The following is a 15,483-nucleotide window of genomic DNA, read 5'->3' as shown; positions in this document are numbered from 1 at the left end:
CTCTCTCTCTCTCTCTCTCTCTCTCTCTCTCCTTCCCTCCCTCCCTCCCTCCATCCTTCTCTTTCTGTCTTATTATTTTTCATGAGCATACTCTCAATATGTTATCCAGGCTACATTGCCATGGCCTCAGCCTCACACACAGTGACATTCTACTCTTGGGTTGAAGGGATCCACTGGCCTCAGCCTCTGGAGTAGCTGGAACTAGTGGCAAGGGCCCTTGGTTACCTTTTCAATTTTAGGAGAAACCAGGTGGGAGATTGGGGATGAAGGTGTCTTGCTGTTGCTTAGCCTTGTTTCTAACACTTCAGCTAAGGGGATCAGACCACCTTGGCTTCCCAGAGCATCCAAGTTTTGTTGTCATGAGGGCAAAAGTCATTGACCTCTACTTTAGAAATGACCTTATCAGGGGTTTGAGGAATGTCCAATCTTTAGGCACCTGTAACACATAGGGATTATATCAGGACTGTATTGCATATCCATGGTGGAAGATAGCACCACAATAATGCAGGGATCACTTTTTTGCTTATCAGGTTTCATTAGTGATTGTGTATTGGACATGTGGCCTAACAGAACTCTTCTACTTCCTATGTGGACCAGAAGCCAAATGTTTGGACACCCCTGGCACAGAGATCAGGAATCTCGGAAATTTCCAGATATGCTGATATTTCCCATGATCATCATAAATTAACTACAGCTATGGAGTAAACTACTGGCCACATTGCATAAGCAGATGTCAAGAAAGGACCTTCAGAGAGACATATACCTTCCCAAATTAGCCTATTCTAGAGAAAGAAGTAAAACATCATGAAAAGTAGAATGGAGAATTCTGGGACATACCTTTCAGGTCTGTGAAATCAGTGTTTTTCAGTTCAAGTTCTTAGTCTACAACATTCAAGGGCAGCAGTAGGTTTAAACTACACTCTTCCATTTGCTTACAAATCCATGACTTGAAAAGGACAGGAAGGGTTATTGAACCCCTAGGTCACAGATACAAAGTAACTTTAGGAAGCAGAAATTGAGTATGGAGAAAAGAACAGTCCATTTTGTAACAGTTTGAACTCAACATCATCAACAACAACAACATAAATCAGCTTGGTGCCTGTCTCTCAAGTGGTTAGGGAGGCAGCCACATACACTGGAGCTGGCGGGTTCTAATCCAGCCCAAGCCTGCCAAACAACAATGATAACTACAATGAAAAAAAAAATAGTCAGGTGTTGTGGCAGGCACCTGTAGTCCCAGCTACATAAGAGGCTGAGACAAAGAGAATCACTTAAGCCCAAGGGTCTGAGGTTATTGTGAGCTGTGATGCCATGGCACTCTACCAAGAGCAACATAGTGAGACTCCATCTCAAAAAAATAAATCCATGAAACCCAGTATACATGCTTAGGAAGAATAAGGCTAGGACTTAAGATGGTAAAATCAGGGCAATACCCATTGTGATGATATTCATGGTGACCACATAGTGACTTCATCCTGTAATGTCCTGGGATACAGGGTTCTGGTCAAAGATATTAAGTGGCCTTTTCCACTCCCTTCAGCTGGTGTCCCTCAATTGTTTAAACCAGAACTCTTAGATCTCCATCCACAGACCAGAAAGTGATCTCCCATTTGAGCCTTATTAATCCTATTGATGTCTGAGTTTCCCAGCACTAAGCTGACACAACAGTTGAGATTTTGTACAGCAGTGTGACTCAAGCTTCATCATATCTGACAAAACTGGACAAAGTCAGTTAAGTGGGACGCTATTTCAAGGACCTGTTTTGACACCTATCCCAAAACATCTATTTGAGAGAAGCTTACAATTTACTATACCTGGCTACAGCATCAATCTGGTCAAAGCTTCACAGGTCTTAAGCATTTATACTTTTCTATAACCACCAAGGTAATTCTGGTCATTTTACATGATGAAAATGTCTGTGGTTTTCCTGTGCATGTGAGTGTGTATGGGTATATTTGAAATAAGATTTCCCTATATTGCCCAGGCTAACCTTTTATGGCCTCAGCCTAGATCATAGCAACCTCAAACTGCAGGATTCAGGCAATCCTCCTGCATGAGACTCCCATGTGGCTAGGACTACAGGTGCCTGAAAGAATCCCTAGATAATTTTTCACTTTTTAGTAGAGACAGGGTCTGACTCTTGCTCAGTGTGTTCTTAGCATGCCTTCGTTCAAGAACTCCACTCTTCTCAGCCTGTCTGAGGGATAGGATTATAGCTGTGAGCCACAAAGTTTGGTCATTTTCTCTTTTTTTGTTTTTCTCACACCCTCCCTCCCTTCACCCCGTATTTACTTTATCCTTCCTTCATCCAATTCTCTCTCTCATTTACTTGCTCTCTCCATTCTTTTCTTTCCTTCATCACTTTCTTTCCTCTATCTCTTTCTTCTACAACTTAAGGGAAAATTCTCTAGTGACAAACAAACTCTACAAGTGATCCCTGAATGTGTAGTCTGAAACTCTATATTTCAAATTGGTGAATTGTGGAGGGTATGAATTATATCTGAATAAAGTTGTTATTTTTTTAATTTACAGGATTTTATCTATTAGGAAAATAGAGAAAAACATTCACCAAAATATGAGCATGGATGAGCACCATATCTCACACCTATAACTCCAGCAATTTCAGAGGCTGAAGCAGAAAGATCACTGGAAGCTAAGGCATTTCAGACCAGATTGAGGAACATTTAACAACCCCACTTGTACAAGAATTAAGTGCAAAACTTCAGCAGGGGTGGCATTGGCTTGTAATCTCAGCTGTTGAGTAGGATAAAGTCAGGAGGCTCACTTGAGCCTGCATTTCCTTGAACTCTGATGGTACCAATATATTTTTCTGGGGTAAAAGGAAAAATGCAGTCTCAAATCTATAAGAGATGGAATGCATAGGTGCAGAAAATGTCTGGTAGCATACAAATTTTTGATACATGTATCAAAAATGGTATTTATTATCCGGATTGCCAATTTAGCTCAATATGGGAAAATCAACTAACAGATCACATTACATTAATAGAATTAATTTAAAAAATGGTCATCTCAAGAGACACAAAAAAAGGCTTTTGACAGAGGCAACAAAGCTTGTTGATAAAAACTTTTAAAATGGGATTTACAGATGATTGGATACATATGACATGCTATATTCACAAGGTGGAATATTTTTCAACACTAAACATGAATGAAGTGCACATTTATGTTACAATAGGAATGAACGTTGAAAACATTTTGATAAGCGAACATGTCCAGTTACAAAAGAGCACACAGAGTATGACTGAACTCAGAAGAAAATATCAAGACAAGGGCAATTGTTTGCTAGTAGTGGGGGGCATGTGGGAGAGGATTGTGGGGAAGATGAAATTGACTTCTAGTAGGTATTGTCCTTCTTTGTGTTGGGGGAGAAGCCAAACTTCTAAAATTACATTGTGATGATAGCTCTACAATTCTGTAACTATACTAAGAAATACAGAATTGTACACTCATTTCTGAGTGTACTGAACTACTCATTTCATTCTGAACTACTGAACTACTGAACATTCTGAACTACTGAACATTCTGAACTACTCATTTCATTGAAGCTACTTGACCATGTTTTCCAAAACTTGAGGTGCTCAAAAAGCTCATGGCATAAGAAGTACCCAGGTTGTGTCACAACTTGAGAGACAGTCAATCCTATCTTCCTGCTCACACACAGGCTACCATGAATTGACATGGAAGGTTCATTGTTCCATACTATATAAGTTGTCATTTTCTTTTTCCTGTAGACAGAGTTTGATTCTTTACCCCTGGGTAAAGTGCCCTGACATCATGATAGCTAACTGCAATGGCAAACTCCTGGGCTCAACAGATCCTACTGCCTCAGTCTCCTGAGCATCTGTAAGTACAGGTGCCCACCCACAGTGCCCAGTTAGTTTGGACCACCCACTTCTGCCTCCCAGAGTGTTAGGATTACAGATGTGAGCCACCACTCCAGACCTTGAATTTTGGATATTTTTCAAACCATGGTTTATGTCCCGCAGTGGTGCTTCATGCCTGTCATCTTGGCATTTTGGGAGGCCCAGTCAGTTGAATTGTCTGAGTTTCTGAATTGGAGATTAGCCTGAGCGAGGGTGTGATCCTCATCTCTGAAAGATAAAAAATCGCCAGTTATTGTGCAGGCATTTGAATTCCCAGCTGAGGAAATAGGTTTGCTTTATTATTTCTGTGAGCGATGATACCAGGGCACTCTACTGAGGGCAACAAAATGAGAACCTGCTGCAATACAGAAATGGAGAAACCCATTGTTATGGGACTTACCCCTCATTTTCACTTTTAACCAAAATTAAATCCAATTTATGTGAGAATTAATCACTATTTTCTTTTCTTTTTATCTTAGCCTTTCCCTCACCCCCTCTCTCCTTCTATCTGTGTCTGCTCTCCACTTTCCCCACTCCCCACCATGTCGTTAATTGTCATGAATTGTCCTCATATCAAAATTGAATACATATGATTCATACATCTCCATTCCTGTGATGCTTCAATAAGAATAATGTGTTCCACCTCCACCCAAGTTAATGCAAATGCCACAAAATCTCCATTTTTTCATGGCTGAATAGCATTCCATTGTACACATATACCACAGCTTGCCAATCCATTCATGGTTTGAGGGGCATTTAGGCTGTTTCCACATTTTAGCTATTGTAAATTGAGTTTTATAGGCAGTCTAGTATAAGTGTCTTTATAATAAAAGGCTTTTTTCCCTTCTGAATAGATGCCCAGTAATGAGATTGCAGGATCAAATGGGAAGTCTAGGTTGAGTTCTTTGAGGTTTCTCCATATATCCTTCCAAAAAGGTTGTATTAGTTTGCACTTTTCCCACCAGCAGTGTAAAAATGTTCCTTTTCCTCTACATCCACACTAGCATCTGCAGTTCTGAGATTTTGTGTTATGGGCCATTCTTGCTGGGGTTAGATGATATCTCAGGGTGGTTTTAATTTGCATTTTTCTGATAATTAGTGATGTTGAGGATTTTTTCATACGTTTGCTAGCCATTCATCTGTCTTCTTTAGAGAAGGTTCTGTTCATCTCTCTTCCCTAATGATGTATGGGATTGTTGGCTTTTTTCATGTGGATTAATTAATGTTCTATATAGATACAAGTTATTAAGATTTTGTCTGATTCAAAATATGCAAATATCCTTTCCCATTGGGTAGGTTGTTTATTTGCTTTGGGTTTTGTCTCTTTAGCTGTACAGAAGCTTTTCAGTTTAAATAAATCCCATTTGTTTATTTTTGTTGTTGCAATTGCCATGGCATTCTTCATAAAGTCTTTCCCCAGGTCTATATCTTCCAGTGTTTTTCCTATGCTTTCTTTGAGGATTTTTATTATTTCATGCCTTAATTTAAGTCCTTAGTCCATCATGAATCAATTTTTGTGAGTGGAGGAAGGTGTGAGTCCAGTTTCAGTCTTTTACATGTGGATATCCAATTCTCCCAGCACTATTTATTGAACAGGGAATCTTTCAGCCAGTGTACTTTCTTGTTTGGTTTATTGAAAATTAGGTTGTTGTAAATTGTTGGTTTCTTTTCCTAGTTTTATATTCAATTCCAAATGTCTATGTCTCTATTTTTGTGCCAGTACCATGCTGTCTTGACCATTATGGCCTTGTAGTACAGCCTAAAATCTGGTATGGTGATGCCTCCAGTTTTGTTTATATTACTAACAACTGCCTTAAGTATAAGGGTTTTTTGGGGGTTCCATACAAAATGCAGAATCATTTTTTCCCAGTCTTGAAAATAGGATGATGGTATTTTAGTAGGGATGGGAGTTGAATCGATAGATTGCTCTGGGAATTATAGACATTTTAACAACGTTGATTCTTCCCAGCCATAAATACATTTATGTATTTATTTTTTAAATTATAGACAGAGTCTCATTTTGTCACCCTGGTAGAGTGTCATGGCATCATAGCACACAGCAACCTCAAACTCTTGGGTTTAGGTGATTCTCTTGCCTCAGCCTTCTGAGTAGCTGGGACTACAGGTGTTCATCACAACACCCACCTAAGTTTTGTTGCAGTTTGGCTGTGGTCAAGTTTGAATTGTCCACCTTAGGTATATAAGCCTGGTGATAAAATTTCCTCTCAGGACTGCTTTTGAATTATCCCACAGGTTTTGGTAGCTTGTGTTTTCCTTGCTGTTATACTCAAGGAAGTTAATTATTTCTTTTTATTTCTCCCTGCACCCAAATGTCATTTACCATAAGGTTGTTTAACTTCCATGCCTTTGTGTGAATTTGAATGTTTTTGTTGAGGTCCACTTTTAGTACCTTGTGGTCTGAGAATATGCAAGGTAAAATTTCAATTCTTTTGATTCTGTTGAGGTTTGTTCTGTGTCCTAAGATATGATCAATTTTGGAGAATGTTCTATGGGACGATGAGAAAAATGTCTATTCTTTATCTTTGGGATGGAGTGTTCTATATACATCTATCAAGCACAGATGTTCTATGGTCTCATTTAAATATCTAATATCTTTGTTTAATTTTTGTTTAGAGGATCTGTCCAGCTCTGAGAGAGGAGTGTTAAAGTCCCCTATTATCATGATGTCATAGGATATCATATTGTTCAGACTAAGTAAGATCTGTATTAAGAATCTGAGAGCACTTAAATTGGATGCATAAAGATTTAGAATTGAAATATCTTCCTGTTGTATTTTTCCCTTGACCAATATGAAGTGATCATCATTATGTTTTGACTTTAGTTGCTTTAAATCCACATGTATTTGAAAACAAGTTTGGAAACCCTCTTTTCTTCTGATTTCCATTTTCCTTAAATATTGACTTCCAACCCTTAACTTTGAGTTTTAATTTGCCTTTTGCTGTGACTTGTGTTTCCAGCGGACAGCAAATAGATGGATTTTTTTTTAATCCAAACAACCAATCTATGCCTCTTCATTGGGGAATTCAAGCCATTAACATTTATTGAGATAATTGATAAGTGTGGTAGCATTCTATTCATCTTATTTTTTCAAAGGTCATTGCTTAATTCTGTCTTTTGTGTCATTGTGGAAGCTAGGTTATGTCCTTTAATTTCTGGGTGTTTACTTTGCTGAAGGTCCATTGTGATGGTCAATGTGTAGAACAGGTTGAAGTATTTCCTGTAAAGCTGGTCTTGTGGCAAACTTCCTCAATGTTTGCATATCAGTAAAATATTTGATTTCTCTGTCAATTTTAAAGCTTAGCTTAGTGGGATATAGAATTCTGGGCTGAAAATTGTTCTATTACATAGGTATATGACCAATGTCTTCTGGCATGAAAAGTTTCATTAAAGAAGTCCATGGTTACCCTAATGGATGTGACCCTGTAGGTCAGTTGGCGCTTACTCCTGGCAGCTCATAAATTTTTTTTGTTTGTTTTTTGTCTTGACTTTAGATAGATTAGTCACAATGTGTTTTGGAGAAGTTATATTTAAGTTGAGGCCACCAGGGGACCGATATCCCTCTGAAAGGAGTATGTTAAAATTCTTGTTGATATTTGGGAACTTTTTTTTAGAGACATAGTCTTACTATGTCACCCTCAGTAGACTTCTGTGGCATCACAGCTCACACCAACCTCCAGCTCTTGGACTTAGACTATTCTCTTGCCTCTGCCTCCCAAGTAGTGGTGACTACAGTTACTCACCACACCCCCTGTCTATTTTTTCATTGCAGTTTGTCTGGGGCTAGGTTCAAATGAGCTGCCCATCGTATATGGGGCCAGCTCCCTACTCACTGAGCCACAAGCACTGCCCAATATTTTGGAAATTTTCATTTATAATATTCTCTAGAATGGCTTCCATTCCTCTGGGGCATTCTTCTTCCCCTTCTGGGATACCTATAACTCATATATTTGAATGCTTCATAAAGTTCCATAATTCTCTCAGTGAATGTTCTGCTGTCTCTCTTCTTTTCTCCCTCTTTAACTATCTTAGTTATCTCAAGAGCTTTCTCCTCTACCTCGGAGATTCTTTCTTCTGCATGATCAAATCTGATGTTTATACTTTATATTACATCTTTAAGTTCCCTAACTGACTGCTTCAGTTCCTTCAGCTCTGTTATACCATTGCAATATTCTTCATATCATTCATCTCTTATTTGATTCTGTTTATGGATTTTCTTTTGGTTATTTTCCACTTTTGTAGCAATTTCCTTCATTGTTTTTCATTATTTTCCATTTTCTCAGGAATTTCCTTATTTGTTTTTTGATTGTTTTAGACTTTCTCAGCAATTTCCTTCATTGTTTTCATCATTGGTATTTTAAATTCCCCTTGTGCCATTTCTAAAATTTCTTTATAGCTGGAATCCTCTGCTATAGCTAACTCATGGTCCCTTAAAAGGGCTGCTCTGTACTGGCATTTCACATTGCTAGGATTTTTATGCTAATTGTTCTTCATGAGTGTTTTCTTATATCTGTTTCCTTGCATTGATTTTCCTTTCACTTCCTCTTATTCTTTACATTACTCTGCCACTATAGAGTTTTAATGAGTTTTAATGAGTTCTTTTGGAATGGGACCAGGTGGATGAGAAAAACTGAAGAGCAAGAAGGGGAAAAAGATTTTGAAAAGAATGAGAAAAGAGAAAGAAGAGGGGGGTGAGTAAAAGGAAATATTGACAAAAAGAAGACAAGCACCAAAAGAAGGGTACAGGAGTAAAACAGGTGTATAGTAGGGTACATTGACACAACCTTAAAATCCTCCAACCTCTGGGAATGCTGATTTGGGTGGTTTCCTTGAGATCAGCAGCTCTTTGCCCAACTGATCAGACATAGTACCCCATCTCCACTAGGCAGATAGGAAAAACAAAAATACTATGAATCAAAAATATTCATGATCTATGTGTATTTGACTTAATAATAATAAACAACCCTTTGTGGGATGAAATTGGGGGAAAAACAAATAATAGGGACAGAAACACCAGCAAAATTGAAGTTCCAATTGTTGAAGAAAGCAAAAATGAAAGATTGTATTTAAACTAAAATTGTGAAGAGAAAAAAAAACGTAGAGGAAAAATGTTGAAATTAAGAAAAAAAAATCAACCCCCCCAAATAAAAACAACCCCCAAACAAAAAACCAAAACAGTATATATATCAGGCTGAATATTGTACAGGTGACACATGATCTTCTGAGGTATGAGGTGTTAATCACAATGTTGATACAGCTGTAAGAGTTGGAGACTGGAGGCCTCTGCTGATTTCTCAGACCCCATAGGCTTGTGAGCCCAAATGTCACCTAAGCCCACTTAAAAGACACTCCAAAAGGTAAACCTTGGCTAAGCAGAAGCTTTCCAAGGAAAGCACTTATCGCTGGGATCTCTCCTGGCATAGCTGCCCTCTTATCCAGTGTGCCAAAACCAGTCTTACCTTATGCCTCTGAGAGCCAAGGCTTTAATCTGCCAAACACTTAAGTGTCTGCTCTTCCTCAGAATTTCTGTCCCCACCTTTGGGCATCTCAGTCACAAGATGGCTGATCCCCAAGCTGTGACCTGGGGGGCAGCTCCCCCACAGTGGCTGTGTGGGCAGCCCACAGCTGAATGATAATAGCTCCTTTGCAGCTCAGCAGTTCAATTCATGGACCCAGACAATGCCCAAGAGTCATTGGCACACCAGCCCAAGATCTCCCAACACAGTTCAACTGGGTTTGGGATTGGAATGTTCTTCCTTTTTCCAGTGGCTTCAGATGTCCCATTAAGTTGTTAATGTCCTCTCTTTCCATTCTATTGAGGAAGGCTTACAATGCTATAAATTTTCCTCTTAGGACTGCCTTTGTGCTATCCCAGAGGTTCAGGTAATTTGTGTCTTCATTATCATTTTGTCCAAAAATTTGGTAATTTCCTTTTTAATCTCATCTATGATCCAGCTATCATTCAGCATAAGGTTATTTTGTTTCCATGTTTTTGTATGGGAATGCAGATTCCAGTTGTTAATGAGTTAAACTTGTATTCCATGATGGTCTAAGAAGAAACAAGGAATAATTCCTTTTTTTTTTTTTTTCTAGACACAGAGTGTCATTTTGTCACCATCAGGAGAGTGCCTTGGCATTACACCTCACAGCAAACTCCAGCTTGTGCTGGAGTTCTATTTAAGAAGAAACTGGGGTTCTCAAATTGTCTGCTATCTGGATTTCTGAATCTCTTGCCATGTACAGGAACTTCTCCTCAATTATCTCCTCAAGTAGAGATAATCTCCTGGGCCTTTCCAAGCAACCTGATTGACTACAAGAATTCCTATAAGGCAAATATTACTTTTCTTTGAATTTTCCCAGAGCTCTCTGAGAGAATGTTCTGTTTTTGCTCTCACTTTGAGCATTTGTGAGCATTCAAAAGCTTTATCTTCAATGATATATATCCTTTCCTCTCCCTGCTCCATTCTTTTACTGAATGATTGTACTGTATTTCTCAGACCTTTGAGGCCTGCATGTTCCTGCTTCAAAGTGTCAAAAACTTTGGTGATTTTGTCTTTGAATTCATTGAATTCCTGAGATGACTTTGGAAATTCTCCTTGAATTTCTAATTCCAAATTTATCTCCATTCTGTTAATCGTATTTGTAATTCAAATTCTGAATTTGATATCTGAAATCTCAGCCATTTGTTTATGTATGGAATATTCTGGTGTGTCTGCCTTGTTGTTCCTTGGGGGAGTTGATGTATTCTGATTATTCGTGTTGCCAGAGTTATTCCACTGATTCCGCCTTATGACTATTTTCACCATTTGGCTAGATGAGCAGATAAGGTGAAATTGTGTTGCGGGCTCCTGGATTAGTGATTAATCAGAACTTTTCACAAGAGTTGGAACTGGTGACTGTAGATTTTCCCTTACAGCTTTGCAAAGGACCCATACATTACTATGACCTGAGACACTGGAGACTTGCTTGGTGTGGTGGGGCTAAGTGGCTCTGTCTTATTTTCATCCTAGTGAATCAGTAAGTCTTGGTTGAAGTCTCAGCTGTGGAGAAATACCAGCAACTATGGCACCCCATCACCCATGGGCAACAACTGGAAAAGGAAACTCAAACCTTCCCAAAACAACACAGCCGGGGTACCACCTTGGATTGTCCTCAAGTGATTGGCCCAGGTCAAGAGTTCCAAATCAATTGTACCAGTCAGCACCAAATATCAAGTGGGAGAATTCAAAAGGTCTCCAAAAACTAGATGGCAGGCATCTGCTGACAGGAGTATGAGTTACTCCCGTAATTCATGGAGTCAGAAGAGCCCACCCAGCAAATGAATTAGTTTAGGAAGATTGATGCCTCCTTCCCCACTTTTTACCTCTGTCACTCCCAATCACTGATAACTGCACAGGGCTGTGAATCAACTCCCTCCAATGAGCAGATCCTCCAGTTGTTTGTTACTGCCTGAGTCACAGAGAGATCAATGTCTCCTCAGCTAGGCCACTGCATTCTGTCACCAGCTGGCATGGGCAGCTGAAGCCAAACAACTTCAGGTGCTTAATGGAAGCTGAGGAGTTTTACTCAGTTCTATCCCTGCCTCAGATTTATGTTCTTGCCACTTGTCTTCTTGCAGAATTTGTGTTTCTGTCCCAGCTATATTGCCCTGCAGGCCAAGTGCTATTTGAGTTCACTGAAACTGCAACTCAGCCCCACCCTGTACTGATGCCACTGCGCCAATTCTTACAGAGCTGGTGTCTCAGGATCTGCTGCACTCTGTGCTGGGGAAGTGTGGTTAGAGCTCCCAAACAGCTCTCAGTTTGTGCCCCTCCCTGGGCTGGTTCTGCTACCATGCCTGCTTTTGCCCCAGTTATACTCCCTTGGGGGACGGTTACATCCTGGCCTGAAAAGCAGCAATTCTGGCTCATCCCCTCCCCGGAAGTATGCCACCTTTATGTCTGTGGATTCTTTTCTCCATTCCCAGAGCCACCCACCATGGCAGGTACCACCTCAGGCATATTCTTTACCCACGAGGCTTCTGTTTCCATTGCAGATCTGTTCTTCCAGTGGCTGCCACTGGAGTAGAGGTCCAGCTCCCTCTGGTTGCTAAGAGAGGGGGGAAGTGTATCTCCAAAATACCCCCATGTGTGTGAGGCCTATTGTTCTCACCACTGCCACTAATAAACTGTGCCTCAGGGCACCATTTCTCCCTGTCCCATATGCTTCCCTCACTCCAAAGCTCCCACTCCACACCCATGCCACAGCACCAGCACAGACCTAAAACAGTCCAATCCCCATCCACACCCCTTGAGAAAATTCCCAAGAGCATGGATTCCATGGGGGACAGGCTTACAGACCTTGGGTTGAGAGTGGAGGGGAGTGCTCAGAGTTCAGAATTGTGGGTAGAGTCTACATTCAACATTATGCCTCATGGGAGAGTGCCATGGCACACTACTCTGTCCTCTCTGGGGAAGAAATTCTGTTTTTTAGAGGACTTTTTTCATGGGATAAAATAGGAGGTTATCTGAACTCTTCTCGCTTGTTTGTAGAAAGTATACTGTGAGCCATTGTCATGGGGACGGGACACTCATCTGCTTGGCGATAGACTTTGTGCCTATTGTTTGTTACCTTGGGGTCGCAGTTTATCTCAGCAGGGGAGATGTGAGCTCTACAATGTTTTCTCTTGACTCAGCGCCAAACCATAAGCTTACCTGCTAAACGTCTGTCCTTAACTCTCCTTCTGGATGGGAGCCTCTGTGGAAAGCTGGCTCCATTTGGTCTTCTTGACACCTCCTTCCTTGTTCCCTTATCATAATGATTTTAAAATTCATTTCCTATAAAATGTGCACATCTTTCCTTTTGATTATTGAAAAATGTTAATCATGTAAATATAGAACGTTATACATTTCCAGTCATCAGTAAATCCCATTAACAGTCCTAAAGATGTTCCCTTACCATTTAAGATTTTTAAAGATTTTGCTGTATCCCATAGATTTTTGTAGCTTGTGTCTTCATTGTTGTTATGCTCAAGGAAGTTAATAAGTTCCTTTGTAATTTCTTCCTGTACCCAGCTATCAATCAGCATAAGGTTGTTTAACTTCCTTGCCTTTGTGTGAGGTTCAGCGTAATTTCCGGAGTTGAGTTCCACTTTTAGTGCCTTGTGATCTGAAAAGATGCAAGGTAGAATTTCAATTCTTTTGATTCTATTGATGTTTTCTTTGTGTCCAAGGATATGATCAATTTTAGGGAATGTTCCATGGGATGATGAGAAAAATGTATATTCTTCATCTTTGGGATGGAGTGTTCTATATATGTCTATCAAGCACAGTTGTTCTAAGGTCTCATTTAAATCTCCAATATTTTTGTTTAATTTCTGTTTAGAAGATCTGTCCATCTTTGAGAGAGGGGAGTTAAAGTCCCCTGTTATTATTGTGTTATAAGATATTGTGTTGCTCAGACTAAGTAAGGTCTGTTTCAAGAATCTGGGAGCATTTAAATTAAGTGCATAAATATTTAGAATTGAAATGTCTTCTTACTGTATTTTTCCCTTGACCAATATGAAGTGACCATTATTGTCCTTTGTATCTTTAGCTGCTTTAAACCCACATGTGTCTGAAAATAAAATTGCAACCCCTTTTTTCTTCTGATTTCTATTCGCCTGAAAAATTGATTTCCAACCCTTAACTCTGAGTTTTAATTTGTCTTTCAATGTGAGGTGTGTTTCTTTCAGACAACAAATTGATCACTTGTGTTTTTTAATCCAATCATCCAAACTATGCCTCTTCAGTGGGGGAATTCAAGCCATTGACATTTATTGAGATAATTGACAAGTGTTTTCGCTTTCTATTCATCTTATTTTGTGAAAGTCCATTGCTTAGTTTTGTCATTTGCTTCATTTTGAAAACTAGGTTCTTTCCTTTAATTTCTGGGTGATTACTTTGCTGAAGGTCCATTATGATGGTCAGTGTGTAGGACAGGTTGAAATATTTCCTGTAAAGCTGGTCTTGTTCAGGCAAATTTCCTCAGTGTTTGCATATCAACAAAAGATTTAAATTCTCTGTCAAATTTGAAGCTTAACTTAGTGAAATATAGAATTGTGGGCTGAAAATTGTTCTGTTTAAGTAGGTTAAAGATAGTTGACCATTGTCTTCTAGCTTGAAAAGTTTCATTAGAGAAATCAGTGGTCACCCTGATAGGTTTGCCCCTGTATGTCAGTTGATGCTTACTCCTGGCAGCCTGCAAAATCTTTTCTTTAGTATTGATTTTAGATAAATTCATCACAATATGCCTTGGGGAAGGTCTATTTGAGTTAAAGGGATCAGGGGACTGATATTCCTCAAAAAGGTGTATGCCAGAATCTTGGGTAATATTAGGGAAGTTTTCATTTATAGTAGTCTCTAGAATGGCTTCCATTCCTCTGGAGCATTCTTCTTCCCCTTAAGGGATACCTATAACTCGTATATTTAAATGCTTTATAGTGTCCCACAATACTATGAACAAGCGTTCTGCTTTCTCTCTCTTCTTTTCAGCCACTTTAACAATTTGGGTTATCTCAAGGGCTTTATCTTCTACCTGAGAGATTCTTTCTTTGGCATGGTCTAATCTATTACTGATATTTTCTATTGTGTCTTTGATATCTCTGACTGACTGCTTCAGTTCCTTCAACTCTGCTATGCCTTTCTGTATTCTTCATATCAATGATCTCTTATTTGATTCTGTTTTTGAATTTCCTTCTGGTTATTATGCACTTTCTCAGCAATTTCTTTCATTGTTTTTTGATTGTTTTCCACTTTCTCAGCAATTTCCTTCATTATTTTCAAAATATGTATTCTAAATTCCCCTTCTGTCATTTCTAACATTTCCTTATAGGAGGAATCCTCTGCTGTTGCTACCTTGTGATCCCTAGAAGGGGTTGCTCTGGACTGGCATTTCATGTTGCCAGGATTTTTCTGCTGATTCTTCCTCATGAGTGCTTTCTTATATCTGTTTCCTTACCATAATTTTCCTTTCACTTCTTCTTGTTCTAAGTTACTATGCTGCTGGCCTAAAATTTTAATGAGTCATTTTTGTACAAGACCAGAAGAATGAGGAGATTGTGGAGCAAAAAGGGAAAAAAAAAGGTATTGAAGAAGAAAAAAAGAAAAAGAGAGAGAGAGAGAGAAAGAGGAGGGGTTGAGTAAAAGGAAATATTAACAAAAAAAAAAAAAAAAGAAAGAAAGGCACCAAAAGAAAAAGACAAGAATAGTATAGGTGTATAGTAGGATACTATGACCCACACTGAGGGACCCCAACCTCTGGGGGTTCCAGGTTGGATGATTCCCTTGAGGTCAACAGCTCTGTGCCAGCCAGCTCAGACACAGTACCCCACCTCCACCAGATAGAGGAGAGACTAAAATACTATAAATCAAACCATAACAAAAAAGCAAATGCCCTAGGATAAAGTTGAGGGTAAAAAAACAAATATTAGGGGCAGAAACACTGAAAAATATAAAATTCTAATTGTTGAAGAAGGCAAAAATGAAAGGTTGTATATAAACTAGGAAAAGTGTCAAAAAAAAAAAGAAAAAAGGAAAGAAAAGTTGAAGTTAAAAAAAAAAAA

At 39.1% G+C, this 15,483-nt stretch overlaps 1 pseudogene; it reads right to left on the bottom strand.

The window, feature by feature from the left end:
• LOC111722614 overlaps positions 1-15,483 on the bottom strand; it is a 41,949-nt pseudogene that overhangs the window by 6,015 nt on the left and 20,451 nt on the right.

This window comes from Otolemur garnettii, unplaced genomic scaffold (assembly GCF_000181295.1).
Source record: "Otolemur garnettii isolate 467f Iridium unplaced genomic scaffold, OtoGar3 scaffold00289, whole genome shotgun sequence".
NCBI lineage: Eukaryota > Metazoa > Chordata > Mammalia > Primates > Galagidae > Otolemur > Otolemur garnettii.
This window is presented reverse-complemented; position numbering and strand designations above follow the sequence as displayed.